This window comes from Cynara cardunculus (genome assembly GCF_001531365.2).
Source record: "Cynara cardunculus var. scolymus isolate 2C chromosome LG 4, CcrdV1, whole genome shotgun sequence".
NCBI classification, from domain to species: Eukaryota; Viridiplantae; Streptophyta; class Magnoliopsida; order Asterales; family Asteraceae; genus Cynara; species Cynara cardunculus.
In genome coordinates this window covers 7,816,281-7,838,167 of record NC_037531.1, presented here as the reverse complement: position 1 = coordinate 7,838,167, position 21,887 = coordinate 7,816,281, and positions in this window count along the sequence as shown.

Here is a 21,887-nt window from a genome sequence, read left to right as displayed (position 1 = left end):
ACCACATAAACCGTATTATATCAAAAGAGACAAAAAAATAAAATGAAACATTAAAATGAAGACGTCTCTCGTTGCATTGCGCGAGTACCCTTCTAGTTATAAAATTTATAACATAAAAATCTTTTGAAAGCATATTATTAAAGATAAGATATATTTTTTTTGTACAATTACTAAAACTTCAAAGTTATAAATATGGGTGTTTGTGCTGCGATTTGATGCGGTTTAAGGTTCGCACTGTATATGCGGTTTGAGCATTTTTCCAAACCACAAACTGTATCGCATAAACCTTAAACAGCATCGTAAAATGCGGTACTATTTATGCGGTTTGTACATATCGCACTTTATACCTACATTCAATAATTATTAGTTTAAAAATATATTATAAGATCAATGATAAAGTGACCGTTGTCCAAAAAACATAAAGAGTTCCAAACGTCATATTCTTAATACATACTGCATAATTGAAAAATGTCTAAGGGGTCGTTTACCTAAATGTTTACCCGGTAAGTGCTTAACATTAGGAGTCAACACTATAATTTATTTTATTGGGTTATATTGTAGTACATCAAAACGTATCATATGCAACAATTTGTCTGGTAAGCGCTTACTCAGGTAAGAGTCGTCACCCTCACTTACCGGGTAAGACTCTCCATCTTTTTCATCGCTCTTAACAGGTAAGATTCTTGGCCATTGCCATGTTTATCTGGTGTAGAAAATTACCCGATAAGTACTTACTGAGTAAGCGTTTAGTAGGTAAAATATGTATAAAATAAGAAAAATAACAGTTTGTTATATTAATTAAGAAAAAATAAAACTCTATTACATAATATAGGAATTAAACCAAACTTCATTACATTTAAATGCATTTGCCGTTCTTGTATTTAATTAAGGGGAGTGCTAAGAGGTATTCTATCCACCATCATCTTCTAATAGGGTGTTTGGATTGCTTATTTGAAACAACTTATATTTTTCTACAAAAGCACTTATCAACTTATTATAAGTCAGAAGGGTTTAACTTCTTCAAAAACTATTTATTACCGGTATAAATTGTTTATCCAAAAACTCAAAAAATGTTTATTATCGATGCCACACTAGAATAAGTCAATAAATTATTTTTATAAGCAATTACATACCCATCCTAAATTTCTGTATCTATTTATTCTACAACCTCTCCTACATAAAATAACAAAAGTCACTAAAATCCAAAAAATTATTTTTCAATTTAAAATTTTTATTTTAAATCATTCAACTTTTTTAATATTTTCTTATAATATATTTTTAATTTTTAATCTAATATTATAATCATCTATACTATATTATAAAGGTTCTAGGTAAAACTCGTAAAATCATTTTTAATGCATCAAGTACTATTTAACGATACATGTTACTTAAAATTCAAGATTACAAGTAAATGATACACAAGTATAACTTTTTAAAGCTATATTTTGAATTCATATAACTAACTGATAAACATAATATAATACATGATAAACATCTAATTTTAAATGTAAATAATTTAAAACATAACTAAAATAATCATCAAGTTATAACATAATACTTCATTATTATCTTTAGAAAAAAAATTATATAATCAAACCTAAAATAAATAAATTCCTCACTAAAACTAAAATAAATCTTTAATAAAAAGATTGAACTATAAAATTATCTTTATAAAAAACATTATTATTAGACCTAAAATATATTACTTTGTTTTAAACTAAACTAAATTATACTAAAAAATTGAGCTAAAAAGATAATATAAAAAATGAGAACTTTTAAATTGTTAATTTGATATTAATATTGTTAAAAAAAATTATGGGTCTTCAAATTTATATTTTATTCAAATACAGAAACATTATTGTGTTCCAAAACTATACAAAACCATGTTATTAAACAAAACATTAGAATTGAAATTCTGGTATAAATTAAGAGATGCGAAATTTAGAAAACATGGAAACGTGAAGGGAAAATTGCATCAAAATGTAACCAACTTTTATCTAATTCCTATTTTGGGGAACCAACTTTCAAAATCGTCATTTTGGGGGAACCAATTTGCACCTGATTCTTATTTTTGGGAACCAACTTTCAAAATCGTCATTTTGGGGAACCAACTTGCACCTGATTCTTATTTTGGGGAACCAACTTGTACCTGATTCATATTTTGGGGAACCAATTTCAAAATCGTCATTTTGGAGAACCAACTTGCACCTGATTCCTATTTTAGGGAACCAACTTGCAAAATAATTATAGAAAAATAACAAAAATTCGTTTTTTTTCCAAAAATTAATGCAATAAAATCTATTTTTCATTTCAAATCTTGTTTTTTTTAATTCAGATATCAAATTGAACATTTTTTAAAAAAATCCAAATTACCACAATAAAAATTGTTTTTTACTAATGCAAAAAAATCAATTTAACAGAAAAAATTAATTGATGCAATAAAAAAATAAATATTAAATATCACATTCAAGATTTTTATATCTAACCAATTGCATCAATTAATTTTTTTTTCTATTAAATTGATTTTTTTTACATTAGTAAAAAATAATTTTTGGTGTGGTAATTTGAATTTTTTTTAAAATGTTCAATTTGATATCTGAATTAAAAAAACGAGATTTGAAATGAAAAATATATTTTATTGCATTAATTTTTGGAAAAAAACGAATTTTAGTTATTTTTCTATAATTATTTTACAAGTTTGTTCCTCAAAATAGGAATCAGGTGCAAGTTGGTTTCTCAAAATGACGATTTTGAAAGTTGGTTCCCCAAAATAGGAATTAGGTGCAAGTTGATTTCCCAAAATAACAATTTTGAAAGTTGATTCCACAAAATAAAAATTAGATAAAAATTGGTTTCATTAATTTTCCCAAACGTGAATGAAGCCTTTTTTTTTTTCAAATAAGAAACCCATCATTTATTGCTCAACGGTCACGCGGCACAATGCGTTGACTTCCTTTTTCAATCTTGGATAGCGATGTGGGGTCACCAAAAATTTTGCTATTACTAAATTTCCTACTTTTATTTATTTTTTTATTTTGTATATAGTATTTATTTATTTTCAAAATCATAAATTCCATGTTCTAAAATGTTTTTATTAAGGAAATCTTATATCAATAACCACAAAAGTGGTGTTTGATTTGTTTGAACTTGACTTCAAACTTCCAAAGTACTAGGAGGTCTCAGGTTCAAATCCAAGAAGAAATAAGAATCTCCTTTGTGGTCACAGAGGTTCAAATGCGATGACTCCGAACTATCTGCAAAGCAGATGGTCGTCCTGAGATTAATTGGCTCACATAGCGGGCTGGATATCCAATTTAATAAAAAAAAATCTTATATAAATAAATAATTAGTTTAAATAATAAATTTATTTTATTTTATTTTAAATTGTAAGATTTTAGGTATAGGAGATGTTAATTGCACCTCCAAGACCATCTTTCAAGCTCAATATAAAAAAAAATACCAAAAACACCGAACTTGGTGAGCTCATCAACACCAAAACAAAAAACTCATTTCAAATACACTCTAAAAAAATATTAAATTTATGGATCTCATATTAAAATAACATATTTTATTTGTTATTATTAATACCAATAATTATAATCTGTATATACATAATATAATTTGTAAGATTTTTGAAGTTTGAAGAAAGAGTTTTCAAAAGAGGAAGATTATAAAAGCTTAAAAGATCAAAAGTTGAAGATTTCAAGTTTTCTGAATGAATTCTGAAGATCATTACTGTTTAACTAAATCTTATATATCTGAAGAATTTACTGTTTTGGACTTGAATCCAAATGGGGAGATTGTTGGGTCTAAAATGTGGTATTCAAATCTCGAGCTTAAAGTGTTTTACATGCGTTGTATTATTAGTTTTGTTCCTTGTAATAGTTAGGTATAAATAGGTTGTTGTTGTTAGTTGGTAGTTAGAACATTAGTTGTACATCTGTTGAGTCTGAATTTCAGTGTTAAATTGTATTTGTTGAGAGTTAATAGAGATTTGACTAGTTTGACTTTTACTCTCATCTCCTTCCAAGATAGTTCTTAATATTCGTACATATTTGCCAAGGATTCTTGAAGCTTTATTGAAGATTGATCAACTTAGGGACTTTCAACATCAACAGAACATTCATACGTAAACAGATTGAGAGATACTGTTTAGAGAAAGAGACATTTGTAATCAAGAACACTTGTATACATTTGACATCAATATACATGTCGACAAATTTAATTCTACTTATGTGTTCTTGATTCATATTTGAATTGATTGATTAAGACTTGAAACTGGGATCACAGTTATACCTAAGCAATTTTCTCTATGTTGCTTTGTCATCATCAAATAGGGGGAGATTGTTGATCCCCTCTCTCATGATTTGATAATGATCATTTTTATCTTACAAAAAGTACTTTCTTTTTATTCAGATTCAGCGATCATCACTGAGTCTGTTCAGTGATCACTGAACAAGTAATGTATCTCTCAAGAGACAAGTATTCTTCAAGAAGACAAAACTCACACCACAAGAACCTTCAATGATATCAAAGATAAAGCTGAAGATAGAGACAAGCAGTCTGTGATCTGATGTGGTTTCAGTGATAACAAGTATGTCTATAAATGTGTGAAATCTACTCAAGATTCAGCATACATTGAAGAAACCTTAGTGTCATTCCAATGTCAGCAATCAAATAAATCTTGTTGATCAAGATTAGTTTTTATCTTATCCTCCTACATACAAAGGACAAACTCATACCTCTCAAAGTAAAGCACTCGTATGGAGTCACTCTATTGTCTCCAAACGTGTTTACCTACTTTGTGAAAGACTACTGTTCATATACGGCAAAAGCATGTACATCTGAAGACAAAGGAAAAGCTTATCTCTAGAAGCTTGTCACGTGTCTTTTGTACTGTCTGACTTGCATTTAATGCAATGGGTATAAATAACTGAGAAACTTCTCCTTCTAGAAACCAAGCATATATCTTGAAGATAAAATTTCTACCCAAGAAGAGACTTCCTCACAAGCACAAACTTCTTAATCTTTCGAAGTTATCTTTACTTCAATTGAAGAACACCAACTAATCTCTTCCTTTAGCGATGTTATTATTTCTTCTTTTAGCAAGTCTTTCTTTTCTTGCTTTCTGTATCTTGTGTGTTTCTTAGATTGTTTTAGATAAGTTCTATATCTTATCTTATTATACAAATAGTCTGTAAATACTGTATTGATCTTCTTTATCAATAAAGGACTTTAAAAAGTGAAAACTTATGTGTGTTTGTATTCATCACCCCCCCCCCCCGACTAACTGTTACCTTTAAACTCTTGTAGATCCGTCTGGGACCAACAAAGACCCAACTTTTGACTTTGAAAATTCTCAAGAAAATACGAATATGAGATTTTATTGCTTATTTATTATCGCATATGTAGTATATGTTTTCTAGAGGAAGTGTTGGGTGTATGTGATGAAGCACTAGTCTGAGACATTTAGCAAGTTCAAGGTTTGGTAGGCTTTATTTGAGAATCAAAAAGGTCAAAAGTTAAAGATTCTATGATACTAAGATGGTGAAAAATACAAGGACTCCGAGTTCATGAAATGTTGCTAGTCAAAATGTATTCAACGCCATTTTACAACACATAAAGATCTGCAATTCAATGGGTTGTAAAAAGGATGATCAGACCTTGTCAGAGAATGCTAGATGAATTCGCCTCAGAGAGGGCCTTTCTAAAGGGATTTAGGATGATGCATTATTTATTGTCATTAACATAGTGAAGAGGTTACTATGCTAGACAGTTAGTAGGAAGATTCTCGAAGAGGTTTGGAAAGGGATAAAACATATTCTTAAGTTATTTTTGTATGATTGGGTCTCTGGTCACAAACTAGAAGGGGACTTCCTAAATGTCTTGCTTGGTTATTTCAAAGAAATAAAGGGGAACATAATTTGGTTCCTTGGGTCGAAGAAGATTACTTATGTTAGGTTCAAGTTTTGTTCTTAATTGTTGTATTTGAGCTTTATGTTATTTGTGTTTTCTCTTGTATATATATAGGTGTTTTGGTAGTGTTTGAGTAAGCATTGTAGAGATTTGATCATTTGTAATCATTTTGCAAGTTTAATACATTTGAAGCTTTAAAGAATTATCTCCCTACATTTTCTACTTTCTACATTCTTACATTTGCTAAAGTGTTCTTGAATCATTTTTTTGTTATTGATTAATTATTTTCTAGGATTACCAATTGGTATCAGAGCAGATTACAACAACTTGGAGAATCTAACTAAATTGAATAAAAAAGATTTGGACATTCTTGATTGACACCTTTCATACTCACTGTTTTGAATCGAAATCTCATAATCTGTTTGAATTTGTGTGTAAGATTGATTGTATTGTGCTATTTGGAATTGATTAGAATCATTCAATTTCATAATTGAATCGATTTCAAGCATCAATTTGAATTTTTTGTTGATTCTTGTTCTTGCGTGTTCGTAATTTGTTCTTGTGATTCTATCAAAATTGGACCAATTTGATCTGTTTTTGATACAATTTGGTATTAAAAACTTGTTTTTGGAATTATTGCAAATCAATATGTGCTAGTTTTATTCATCTTTGAGTAATTTTGAATCGATTTCTGAAAAATCTGTCTAAGTGTTCTTCATCGCCTGTTGAAGATCTTCATCAAGCGATAAAGACCTTCATCGCTTGTTGAGTTTTGTTTATTGTCCGATTAAGTGTCCTCATCGCATACCTCTATAGACAATTTTGATTCATCGCACATTGTATCTTGTATCTTTGTTAATCAGTCAAGACTCAAGCAATAAGTCCTTTTCATTGCTTAAAGTGTTAAGCGATATCTTTACTCATCGCTTGTCTTCTGAATAATAAGCATCCTTGTCCCATCAAGTGTTGTCCGATAGGGATTGAATCCGGTCAAAGCTTGTCCGATAAGAGTTTTCGATTTATAAGGGCTTGTCTGATAAGGGTTGTGAACGATAAGGGAAGTGTGCGATAAGGTGTGTTGGTCGATAACAGCTTAGGCGATAAGTTGTTGTGTGCGATAAAGGGTTGTCAGATTTGTTTGTTGTTTGATAACCTATGTTGGCAGATTTAAGTGGTGTCCGATAAGAATTGATTTTCTGATTTTCTAAGTTTTGAACTGTTTTAAGATCAAGAGAATTAATCAATTTGATTTGTTTAAAATGGATTTTATGTTAGAAAGAGAGAATAAGGAACTTAAAGAGAGAGTTTCTGAATTGGAAAAGAGATTTAAAAAGGAATAAGAGAAATATGTTGAAATGTTTTATGAAAACTATTCAAATCTTTGTTGGGCCAAAGATATGGTTAAGGAAAATGATCAAGTTAGAGAAGAAAAAGAGTTTTTGCAAGAACAAATAGATGAAAATCTTTCTAGAGGTTTTTCGTCTTATTTTCAAGAAAGAAATGTTGAGGTGATAAAGAATAATTCTGAATTAAGTTCAAAGGTGCTTGAAGCTGAGAAAACTCTGAGTTCTGAAAGAAAAAGTTTTGAAAAAGAAAAGAAGAGGATTGTTGAACTGGAAAAGCTGTTAGAATCTGAAAGGAAAGAGTTTGAGGAAGAAAAGAAAAGGATATTTGATCTGAAAGATAAGAAGTTGCTGAATTCAGATAGAAAGGAACTTGTAAAGGAAAAGGAAAAGTTTAAAGAGACTGAAAAGAAGTTTGATGCCGAAAGGAAGATTCTTGAAAGCAAGATTAACGTATGAGATGAATAATACAAAGCTTTCAGAGTAAATATCTGAATTTGAGAAGATAATTATTCTAGAAAGAGCTAAGTTTGAAACTAAGAAAAAAGAATATGAGAAGAAATATTTGGAGATTTCAAAGAGCATTGCAGAAGAGTTTAGATGATGAGAGAAAGTCATTTGCAATAGAAAGAAAGAATGTTGCAAAGAAAAATATTGTTATAGCTAAAGAATAGCTGAAAAGAAGAAATGGTTAGATATTGCATCTGAGAATAAGAAAGGAAATTTTGAGACAGAAAGGAAAGAGGCTGAAAAAGAGAGAAAATTTTTTGAAAAAGAAAGATCAGATCTTGAAGGTAAAACTTCTGAAATTACAAGGAAATTATCTTATTTGAAAGCTGATGTTGTTATTGAAAAGAGTTTGAGATCTGATTTTGAAAACAAATATGCTTTAATAACTAAAGAAAGAGATCAATTATTGAATAAACTCAAAGAGTTTTCTGAAAAAGGATAGTTCAACTGAGTCTCTATCTTCAGTTAAAAACTGCAAGAGTAATAATTCTTTTGTCAAATCCAACAGTTACTCAAGTAGATTTTCTAAAACTGGTGCTTCAAATCATAAATCTCATATGTCTCGACAGTATTACAATGATTATGTGATTAAATCAGGTAAATTTTATAAGATGAAGGAAATGTTTTGGAAGAAGAAATCAACTACAGACAATTTTGTTAAAAACAAGTATGTAGGTGAAACAAAATATTTTGCTCCAAAGACTGTTTTACCTTGTATTGGTATCAACTAATATGGTGTTTGGATTTTTCATCTGATGTATTTTCAAGGGGGAGTAAGTATTTTTTATTTATTTATTCATATTTGAATATAAGATGGAAATTTAACTGATATATTTTTTACAGGATATTTGAAGAATAAATGTTGAGAAATGAAGTATTTCATACAAGGCATGAAAGATAAGCACTTAATCCGCTCAAAGCTTTGTGTGATGAAGTCACTATTCGATCAACGACCTATCAAATTAAGGCTCAATCCGGACATAGTGTTGTCCGATGAAGTCCTAATCCGGACAAAGGCTTGTCCGATAGAGGATCTATCCGGACATGCCTTAAGCGATAAGTTGCTATCCGGACAGTGTCATGTGCGATGAAGTAGTTATCCGGATATTGCCTTGAGCGATAAGATGTCAATCAGGACATAGTTTTGTTTGTTGAGAATGTTAAGTCTTGAGCGATGATTGTTGTGAGCTTGAGTGATGACAGGAGTCTTGCGAGATGAGTGTGTGAGTTAAGACTTGAACGATGAATGTTGAGTGTGTGTGATATAAGTGATAGTAGTGAGCAATGGGTGAGTCTAGTGTTGTGCGATGAAATCCCCTCATCGGCTAGAATTTTTTTTTAGAGATAACATTTTTTTAACGAAAATTTTTTTTAATATTTTTTTATGCTAAGAAGAAGAACAACTTCTAAGTATATTAAAATGTTTTTACAAATGTTCAAACCACTTCTTTGATCTCAAATTTTTTATGATTATAAGAAATGAGGTTTTAAATAATTTAAAAAAACGAGCACTATCTTTGAACAGGTATTTCTTTGAGTTAATACTTGTGTATTTTTCTCATCATGCAAAATTTCAATACTTGATTCAACTGTTCTTAAAATTAGTTATTTCCACGTCTCATATATTCGTTGACATTTTTGGTGGAAATACACTCCTTTAAAATTTTGTTTGTTTTCATTGTGTGTTATTTCATATCAATGATTCAATTCTTATCTGAAATAATAATTGTGACTTGTTCTTCACAATTAGACATTCTAATCATTGTACATTTGTTGTTAAACATTGTGCGTACTGAGTCATTTTGTTTAGCGTTTGAATTTGTTTCTTAACTATTCTAAACGATTACCTTAAATGTTTTAGTTTATGAACAACTCGGTTCAGAACCTATTCTTCATATATGACTTCAGAATACATCAATTCAAGACTCATTCTTCATTTCTTTGAGTGCTAAGAATATAGAAGTTTCAATGGTCAATCCATAATCAGAAGGACCTACCAATGAAACACATCCCTAGGTTAGATATATTTTGAAAGGGAGTGTTTGAGGTAAAATGTTGAGAGGTTGAGTGTTCGTGAGCTAAAAGAAAATGGTGAGTGTGTGACAGGACTTAAAAGAAATATAGTCCTTTTTAAACCGAAACCGAAACAGTTAACCGGGTTGCCATGTAATCTATTCATTATCATTCTTTGGAGATGAATATTGAAACAGACATGGACCTAGTGTCAACTACTCGTGTCACCCCACCTAGCTACTCAAGTATCTCACAAAAGGTGCTTGTTTCATATATCACAGAGATTTATCATATAATCTATCTATTCTTCATTCGGAAGATTTAGATATTGAAACAAGAAGACGCACCTCCGGTCTTCGAACTTTGTTCTATGCACTTTGAGTCTTTTGAGCCAAATATATATACTTGAATGATAATATTTTCTTTTACACTTTCACGAGTCTTTGTGATTAAAAATTGCATATCATTGTGATATTGCCATAACAGTTTGAGAAGTTAGTTCTTAAACTTTACTTCAGTGATAACTGGAAGTCCTATCAGAGATTAATCATTGTCAACTCTGAACATAGGCCACACAATTATTTTTAATTGTTGTGATAATAGTTGTTAAATGTGCTTATATGTTAGACTTTTACCCAATATTCAAGGGGGAGTGCGACAATGTAAGGATCTATTTTTTAAGGGGGGGGGGGGGGAATGTTATTCTGATAGAGATTATCTTTCAATGGGGAAAAATCAAGTTTATCTGTTGAGAATATGATACATTTCTTTAGGGGGAGTATATCTGAAGAAGTATGTAAAGGATAAATGTTAAGTTTTTGATTGTTCATTATGTTCAAGATTCTCCTAATCATCATGAAGGGGAGAAACGTCATCAAAGGGGGAGAAACATTATCAAAGATATGATATCAAGTGAAGTTAATTTCTAAAGATTATTGTTGATTGTTGAATTTTTTTTTTTTTTTTTTTTGAATTAATGAGTTTAAGGAGGAGTGAATATGTTTTTTGAAAGAGATAGTTGAAAATTTGCTTTAAAGAGAAATTGTTTGAAAATCTACAAAGTTCGGGGAGAGATTGCTAAGAAAGTTTGTTTCTTGAAGAATATTGTTAAAGATTAAGAGATTGTTAAAGTCTAAGAAAGATCATGAAGATTTGAAGTTTTTGAAGAAAGAGAATTTGTTACTCAAAGAAGGAGTTTCAACAAAGAATCCAAAGGAGGAGAATGTTCAAAGTCTTCAAAGATAAATTTTGAAGGTATCAAGATGCTGATAATTTCTGAAATTTTGTTGCAACTAAAAGTCTGAAGAATTTTTGCTGAATTGTTTTAAGTTGTTTTTAGAAATTGAATCCAAAGGGTGAGAATGTTAGGTTCAATTTTTATTCTTAATTGTTGTATCCAAGCTTTATGTTATTTGTGTTTTCTCTTGTATATATATATATAGGTGTCTTGGTAGTGTTAGATTAAGCATTGTAGATATTTGATCATTTGTAATCATTTTGCAAGTTTAATACATTTGAAGCTTTGAAGAATTCTCTCTCTACATTTTCTACTCTCTACATTCTTACATTTGCTAAAGTGTTATTGAATCATTTTTTTGTTTTTGATTAATCATTTTCTAGGATTATCAACTTATTTACAACATGTGATGTTAGATGAGTCACACTCCTTCAAGGCAAACATTACTCTTATTGCTTAGGCTACTCATACCGAAGGTGTTGTGGGTCATAAACCTCAATGCTTAACAGTGTTGAGGAACCTACTGTAATTGAGTGCCTCCCTAACTTCTACCTCTAACCTTTAAACCTATAGAGGTTACATAAATAGTTGATGAAGACAAAAGTCTCCTTCCGACATTTTCCAACCCCAATGTTAAAACTGTTGAGGTTGGGGAGATTTAAATCAAGGTAGATGTGTTGATGAAGTATGTTGCAATGCTAAGACGCTTAGTGTAACACCCATGATTTTAGAGACTCTTGTTAATGTTTATAGTAGTCGTTCGACCATCAATATGGAAAATTAATCAGGTTTCATGCAAATATCATATTAGAACCATCGAGGATAGAATCAGTTACGAAAAACAAAAGAAAAATATGAATATAGAGCCCTACGATGGTGCGCGACCTTGAGTTACAGCCCAGGCTGTGTATGTCAGTAGATGCAAGGTGCGGGACTCACAAAGCGTGTCTCCATTTTAGTTAACGTTGAATCAAATGGTTTAGGAAAATTGAAACTTTTCAGCAATTAAGCGATCTACAAAGTGGCTAAAGTCGTACGAGAAGTGGCATCAACCACTGGAATATTGGCTAGAACCGAGAAATCGGATGTTTGGTGTTTCTCGGTCTGGGCAACCTTGTGGTTGAGCCTAAGATGCACAATAAGGAATCCCAACTTCTGTTTTGAAGATGACTGGGATATGCTGTTGGGGACCGGGTGGTTTCGTTTCAGGCGACTTAGGTCGCACTACGAGACTGGGCCTCGTGTTGCTTGCCCAAGTCAGACCTGATCAACTTTCTCCCTCATTCTTTCACTTTTCTTATGTACTTCCCGCACCCACCTCTTCTTTATTTCATTGATTTTGATGCGAAGCTCATTTAGAGAAGGTCATTCCAAGCATTAAAAGCTCCAACTTTCAAGAGTGTTAGTGGGATTGAAAGCTTCAAGATCTCTTCCTTCAATCTAGGGTTGCTAGTAAGTCCAAGGGAAAGAGTCAGTTGCTTATTTTAGCTCAGTTTATAGGTTTTTCCTATCCCATCTAGGTGAGTACATTCTATTCTTTCAAACCTTATACATGTCAAAATACGCGTTATCATGATTAAGGCATTTCTTGACTACATTTCTCATACATATGAAGAGTTGATGATTTTAGGTTAACTTTTGATTTAGACTTTGGAAAAGACATGGAAATCACATAACAAGAAGATGGTGACTTTAATGGGGCCTATTTCACTAGTGTCCACTAAACTATCATGCCTTTTTCATTATATATCATTGTTGGCCATAACACCCTATTTTCTCACATATTCAAGGTTGGAAGAATAAATGCCATATTTTGGGGCTTTTAGCTTAAATCTTGAATAATCATACAACCGTTTACTCTAATTAAAGTGTTGACTTACGTATATGTATTTCGGTGAAATATTGATCCACTATTGATGAATCAAACTTTAATTGGATTTGATGAAGTTTGTCATAATTGCCTAAGAAATTATATATTGCGAGTATAAATGTTCAAGGGTACATACTGTGCAAATTTGGTCTTGTTGCCTTGGATCCACATACATGGTTGTTACCCTTTTCAAGAGATGAGTTTTGATAGTCTCTTCTTGATATTGGTTTGGAACAAGTGAGGAGTTTTGATATTCTCATCTTGTAACCTTGGGGGCTACCTAAGGAGTTTTGATATTCTTATATTAGTACCAAGAAGAGTAAACATTGGGTCTTGTAAACTCATCAATATTATGATATGGCTTACTTTGTGTTTTGCCACATGATAGAATCGGGTCTCCCTCGTTATCACAAGATAAAACTGTTTGTTTATGTTTCCCTTCTTTTAAAGAAATGCTTTGGGAACATTGTGGCCCTACTTATAAAAGGGTACTCAAATAAGAGAAATAACAACGTGAAATAACATAATGTTTGTACTCATTAGGCGTTAAACCTAACACTTCTTCTTATTGACATGTATAACATGTCCTAATAGTGATGGACCTAAAGGTAGGTGAGATGGGCATGGGTGCCATTTAGAGGCACGAGCGGATATAGCATTTTTGGGAGTAACAACATACTTTTTGAAGGTAGTCGTAGCCTTTGGTGGTTATAGTATCCCCGACTTAAATCTAGTTCTACTAGAATTAGATACAAGTCCATAGAACTCTGATACATAGTTTATCATTCATCATCTTGTAATCAACGATACCCTTTAGGTTAAATTCTCTTTTGTTGTGACATTTTCAGTATATTATCGAGGTTTAAATATACTTCTATATTCTATAAATTGAGGGGTGTTACAAGTTGGTATGAGAACTTAAGTTTAAATGGACGAGGTATGAATTTAGGTGCCTAGACTTAAGCTAACATGTTTTAAGTGATGATCTTGTACGTGATGGGTAGAGCTTCAGTTAAAGAGCCTTTAGAATTGTCAAAAACATTGTTGTTGAAAATTATGATGGTGGTAACGTGGATTTTCATGTGCGATATGTACAAAGTTTCATTTTGAGCAATGTTAATATGAATCTATTGTTACGTGGACATGCTTAGAATTACTATTATTATGATAATGGATGATTGTAGTACAAATTAGTTTGTTAATCTTGTAAGGAATTAACATGTAATGTTTATCATGGGTATGACCGATAAGGATGGTGAATACTCGTAGCTTAGCGCTAATTTCAAAGATGGTCAAGAAGCCAGCTTTTTAACATTGGATCTGACCGGAGTACCAAACAATGGGTTACCTCCTCCTTTACCCACGATCACAAGTATGTTGGTGGAGGAATTGAGCGCGTCCATGGGGCAAATTTGGGGAGTTCCGTGTGATTCACATATGAACTATTTTACAGATTCACATATGAACCTGTTTGTTCATATATGAATCAATAAAATAGTTCACATGTGAACTAATCAACGGATTCACATATAAACATATAGTTTATAAGTGAATCACATAGGTTCACGTATAAACATGTTTACCGCCTATTTGTAAAAGTTATGAAACTATTCCTCCATCTTCTGCATACTCATGCGATGAACTATCCAGTGTTTCACGGTCAAAGCCTCAAATATTGACCATATGAAAGTTATAATCTTTTTTTTATCTCAAATATTTACTACTTCTCAAATCAGTTTTTTCCTATATATATTATAAAAAAACATTTTAATTATTAAAAACTTGTATCATATAGAATACAAACCCACATATAATTTATTTTAATTCGAATCCATATATATATATATATGTATATATATATATGTATATATATATATGTATATTATAAAGAAACGTTTTAATTATTAATTATATAGAATACAAATCCACATATAATTTATTTTAATTCGAATCCAAACCAAATAGTTTGGATATTTTACGACACCAGTTGACAAAACAATGCCAAAAAAAAATCATATTATATGTTTACGTGATCTCATATCAATAATATCGATTCCAAATTGATCAAATATCAAACAATAAATTATATGATTATAAATTAAAAAAGTTGCATAAAATATAACATTTTATTTTATTCATATTTTGAATGATATGCCATCATTCAATACTTCATGTTGGAACATATGGTTTAAATTTTTTATTTTAAATAATTAAAAAAATATATTTTTTCTTAAATATATTATATTATTATATTGAATATGAATATTTTGATAATAAAATTACTGTTGTAATCTTTAAAGTGTAGAAGCTGTTAGAAATGAAAGTAATTTTTCTCTTCTATAAGTTATTTAAAATGGAGAATTAGAAAATAAAATCTCTAAAAATTTATGCTCGATTCAATTAGATACTGTATTTTTTTTTTTTAAAATTAACATTAATTATATTATTAAAATATTCTATAATCATTTTATCTTAAATACAATTATAGATTTAATCTCATCATGAAATTCATCATATTGTTTTTAAAAACAAAATTTTTTAAACGTTTTAATATATACTAGAAGGGTACTCGTACAATGTAGCGAGATAAATCTCGATTTAATGTTTCATTTTTTTATCGCAGCCGATGTTATAATACGGTTTTATGTGGTTTTGAGAAAACGTAATGTTTTTTATTTTTGAATAAAATATAAATATGAAGATATCATAAAAAATTAAAAAAGAATATTGATATTAGTACCAAACTTATAATTTTTTTATAAATACAATAATTAAGTATTTTCTTATAAGTCAATGACTATCTTAATTATATTTCAATTTTTTTATACTTAAAATGAGATGTTTATTCTCTATTTAATTATATTTATCTACAGTTAGTTACATGAATTCAAACATAAAGTTTTAATAAGTTGTATTTACGTATAATTACTTGTAATCTTGAAATTTAAGTAATATGCATCAATAAACAGTACTTTATGCATAAAAAATGATTTTTAAAAGTTTTTATCAAATGCTCTATAATATAACTAGAAGAGTACTCGCGCAATAAAACGAGACATATCTCGATTTTAATGTTCTATGTTATTATTTGTCTCTGTTGATGTTACAATACGATTTTATGTGTTTTTAAGAAAGCAATAATGATTTTATTTTTGAATAAAATATAAATTTGAAAAAACATATATCAATGTTAATATCAAATCAACTATTTAAAAGTTTTTATTTTTTATATTATAATTTATTTATTTTTATTATAATTTAATTTAAGTTTAATAACGAAATAATTTATTTTTGGTTTAATAATACAACATTTTATAAAGATAATAATTAAATATTATGTTAGAACTCAATTATTATCCTAATTGTATTTTAGATTTTTTATATTTAAAATGGGATGTTTATCCTGTATGTGATTATGTTTATCTGCAGTTAGTTACACGAATTCATATATGGAGCTTTAATAAGTTGTAYTTACGCACAATCTACTTGCAATCTTGAGCTTTAAGTAATATGTATTAATAAACAATATTTTACGTATAAAAAATGGTTTTTAAGAATTTTTGTCAAATATTTTATAATATAGTATAAATATAGATAATTTAAAAAAGAAGATTCCGAAAACACTGTTTCATAAAATATTAATCTTTTTGATGCATTTTATCTATTTAAAAATATTATAAAATTATTTTCTATTAGAATACAAAATACTTCATAAAATAATTAAAAAAAATAAAATAATAATAAATAAAATGGAAGCATGAAACATGATGTGTAGGTGATAAGAAGGGAGGAACACGCAAGACATCCGCGTCAGATCTGCGTAGTATGTATGCCAACCTAAGCAATTTCCTCGTGCGTACCCACCACCAACTACTCTATTTACCTTCCATAGCCGGTAACCGGTCGCCTTCATGACCGTACCCTTTTCTGTGTTTTTAGATTTGGGGTATCTGCCGCTCCATCTCTTTTTCTTTTTCTAATTTACGTTTTGTGTTGGGAATTACACTGAATTACACTTTTGGTCCTTATGATTTATCTAAATTTTAGATCGAGTCCCTCAAATACATTAAATATATCAATGATCCTTAATAATACATGGACTTAACATCGTCTAATTGACTCTGTTACTTACCTAATGTACCCATCAGTCCCTTAGATAAGGGGTAATTTGGTCTTTTTCTGAGGGAGGTTATCAATGATTTAAGGGTTATTATTGCCAGAGTTTAAATCAAGAGGAAGGAGGCAGGTCGAGGTTTGACAAACATAAAAGCGAAGGTTGCTAAGAGTAGGGGACATCAGCACCATATCAAGTTAGGAGATTCACATGGTGAAATCATGAAGAAACATGTAGGTTGTTGGCTGAAGATAGGGAAAGATACAATCATATGTTGATTTCATGAAGAGAGGAGTTATTGGAAACACGAATATAGAGACTTACCTCAATTCTCACCACATCATCGATCTGCATTTGCTTCTTCTGTCAGTTCTTGTCAATTTGTATCTACTTAGCTTATGTAAGTTCTCATCAATTTACGTTTGTTTTGCTCAGTTCTCTCCAAGAGTGATGTAACACTCGAAAGCCCAATAACTTTGAATCCAACTTAAATCTGTGGTGGATGTGATTTAAGTGCAATGAAATGTCTTAAGAATATTGAGGCTTATAAGGAGCTCGCACATCCCATTTTCTATCTATGTATAATGAGTTGTTACAAACTCCCCCATTTAAAACTCCTAACATCCTCGTCAGACCTGCCTATAATCTTTGTTGGGTTCAAGATTGTGCTTAAAATGTTGTATTCAAGTTCTCCCATTTGTAATTACTTTGTAATAATTAGCCTTGTTAATTTCCTAGTATAAATAGTTTTTAGCTGGTTAATTGTAATTAGTTCATGTTAATCACTTTGTAATTTCTCTCAAGAAATATCATTTCAAGCTTTGGTGAAAAATCTCTCTCTACTCTCAAATCTGTTCTTGACAATTAATTTGATTGTATATGATAATTGGGAATCACAATCTTCCTCCTTGTAATTGGAGATATGAGATTCGCCTAAGATGTTACAAACACCTTGCCCCCTCTCGAGGACTCATCATACACGATAAGATTTATCCCACCATCCTAATTGTACAAGGATCCATCTGATACCATTCATAACACCCTGAATCCAAAGCAGCAAGCTAGCCCAACACCCCGAATCCAAAGCAACAAGCTAGCCTAATAACTTCGAATCCAACTTAAAACCATGATGGAGGTTATTGGTAGCCCACAACTTGAGGCTTATAAGAAGCTTATAAATCCCATTTTCCATCTATGTAGAACGAGTTGTTACAAGTGAAATCATCTATTTGTTCTCGCTTAGCTCTATTTGTTCTGCTCATATCGACTCCTGTTGTTCATCTTCATTTGTTTTTGCATTTTTAGATTTAGGGTTTTTTTATTTATTTATTTAGATTGTTTTTCTTGTTTTTTTTGAAAGGACAACAATTTATTAAAGAAAAAAAGAACAAGAAAGAGAATACCAAAACATTCTTGCTAGGCGTAAAAACAAAAAAGAAATGGAACAACGTCTAAACACAATCCAACAAGGCAAAAAAGAGATAGCAGAAAAACTAAATTGAAAGACTAAGCCACAACGAGATACCGCCTAACTTACAAAGCAACATAAAGGCCTGCAATTATTTAGATTTAGGGGTTTTAATTTACAATACATGAGTATTGTTTAATGATTTATGAAATTGAATTTGACTTGTTCCCTAATTTGCTTAACCAATTGGGGCCCTTGAAGGCCTATATGAGATCCTAACAACGTCATGGCATGCTCAATTAGTCTCATGCACGGTTTTGAATGAGAGAAAGAAGTGGCCATTTCTTGAAATCTCTCTTCTGATTCAAAATCGGGGTGTGAATTAATCGGATTGAAGATATAGCGTCATCATTCGCTGGAATCGAAGCTGAATCAATCGAGAACCTTTTCTTCTGTCTGAATCGATATTATTCCATTTGAACCCAAATACATTACCTACAACGGAAGTAAACATGTTAGTAACAGAACCGAGATGTTTGGATTTTTCAAAACTCCATGGAAACATTTGGGATTTTTTTAGAAATTGGATGCAGTATTGAGATCTTCTTTTTATAAAGCAAATCAACTTCGATTCTTCCATTCATTCCCTTTAAGGATCAGTCGTGGTCTTCCAAACACTAAAAATGAACTAAATTCGAAATAAAATCAAAAATACGGTTGTCGAATGTTCTTGTGAATTATGGTCAATACCGGGTATATAAGCAGTGATTTCAGTAACGGTCGGACGATAGTAAAAGGTCATAGCAAATCCTGTAGCCACTTGTACTAAAAAACAAGTAAGCGTAGTTCCCCCCCTTTTGCTGCTAGGATTGGAAATCCTGTGCGAGTTGTTTATTTAAAGAATAGGCTGGATCCAACCCCCCATATGGATGGTCTACAGGGCCGACTCTTTGGCCTTAAGAACGCTGGTTTTAAGAATGAGTGACTGCTCTTCTCCGACCTTTACTGCCCAACCTGACAGCGGACAGCTAATGCGTTCCACTTATTGAACAGGGTTCTATGGTCGGTCCGTGACCCCAAGGACGCCGAAGAAGAACAAGAACAATAATTTAACCCTACTTTTATTTAGAAAATGGGAAAAGGTAAAAGGAAATAATTGTCACTCATGTGAAAGGTACGTAAGGTAAGTAACACAGTTGAATTAAACGACGTTAGTATATACTTAATACGTTTGATAGATTAAATCCAAAATTTCAGCCAAACACAACAACCAAGAATATAATTGACACTTACAATAATAATAAAAAAGGGGAATATTATATTATCGTAAACCAACCTATATATACGTGTATCATACTTTTAGATGGAAAAAGGGTATTCCATAAAAAATGCAACACGTTTTTTTAAAAAAATTGTAATATTTAACCACGTTTTACAATTTCTTTTTTCAATTTTGTGTTATTAAGAGGTATTTAAGGGGGTGTTTGAGATTGCTTATTTGAAACAACTTATGTTTTTCTATATAAGTGTTTATCAACTTATTATAAGTTAAAATGATTTAACTTCTTCAAAACTCCTTATTACCGGTTTGACACCGGTATAAGTTGTTTATCCAAACACTCAAAAGTGCTTATTATCGGTGTCATACCGGAATAAGTTAATAAGTTGTTTTTGTAAGCAATACCAAACACCCCCTAAAATATTTAATTGCAAATAAACGCGTGTTAAATCAATGATAAATTACATTATAATGAAACATTTTCTTTTGAATTTTTGAGAATCTACTTTTTAATGTCTACGACAATACATCTTAAAAGAAAATCTAAATATACGTTCTTTCAAAACATTAAAAAGCGGTCTTCTGCATACAAAATTATAATACGTATTATTATAACACATAATAGTATATTTTGTTCTTTTTTTGGTCCAAAACGACTATTTTGTCTTGTTTTGATCCCTGAGCCTGATTCTTCTAACAAATTGCTGCTAGATAAAAAGACACATAACATATGAGCTCTTTAAGGGTATTTTTGTCCATTTGGCATATTCCTTACCCTCCATTCACCTTTATTTTCTTCTATGTTTCTTCTTCTGTCTTCGTTCGTTTTTTATTCTTGTACAAACTAAAAAAGTGAATTCAAATTAAAGAACACATCTTTAACCCTAAACATTCATGGACTTGTGCAATAGTTGTTTACTTTAAATCACAACTCATTATTCATTGATGTGAACTAGTGATTAGGTTTATGGTTTTTCACTGGAACTCATGTGATAATGAAGACGAGTTACGATCTTTTCCAATGTTTGTTTAGTATTCGGTATTCTAAAGTAATTATTGTAAATATTTTATGTTGACTTAAGATTGTGGAGGTATGTTGTGTGTGACTAACATGTTTTAACGTTGACTAATCATCTTGTGTAATCGGATAACATACTCGTTGTTAATAAGTCGTGAATCACATAACGATACTATCATGTATCGAGATATGGTTTGTCTATCTTGTATGACAAGAGTGATGTCTCTGAGGTTCATTAATATAACGATACTAAAGAAAGTGCATGCATGCTCAAATGGTTTCAGTATATTTGGGAATTAAGATATGTATTGGATAACAGAGATGACAATTTCATGTCATGTCTTATTATAGATATCAAAGACAAATAAACGAGAATGTGTACATTGATAATGATCACGTGGTTGATTATTCATTGAAGCACTAGTGCTTATCATGGGGTAATGATAATGTATTGCTAGATATCATTATTTGTTTCTATTAACAACTACTGATATATGTTAATAATATATTTTCATTTATAAATAGAACTTATAATTATTATCAACATGACAAGGTTTCAATATGTCAGGCATAAACCACAAGGGTGGTGCATGATTGATTTGAGCTTGGCTCCAAAGTTCAAAAGTGTCTGGAGGTCCCAGGTTCAAATCCAATAAGAAACAAAAATCTCCTTGTGGCCACGGAGGTTCAAATGCTGTGACTCCAGGCTACCTGCAAAGCAGGTGGTCGTCCTGGTATTAGTCGGCTCGCATAGTGGGTTGAATATCCAGGTTAATAAAAAAATGTCAGGAATAAATAACACAATATAAAAGGAGAATTATCTATACTATCTTATAAAGCATTTGATAAAAACTAAACCATTTTTTATACATGAAGTATTGTATATTGATGCATAGTATTTAAAATTCAAGATTACAAGTAAATTATGCATAAGTACAACTTATTAAAGCTCCATGTTTGATTTGTGTAACTAACTGCGGATAAATATAATTAAATAGAGAATAAACATCTCATTTTAAAATATAAAAAATCTAAAATATAATTAAGATAATTATCGAGTTCTAACAAAATAATCAATTATTATCTTTAGAAGAAAATTATATTATTAAACCAAATATAAATTACTTCGTTATTGAACCTAAATTAAATTATAATTAAAAAAATGAATTAAAAAATTAC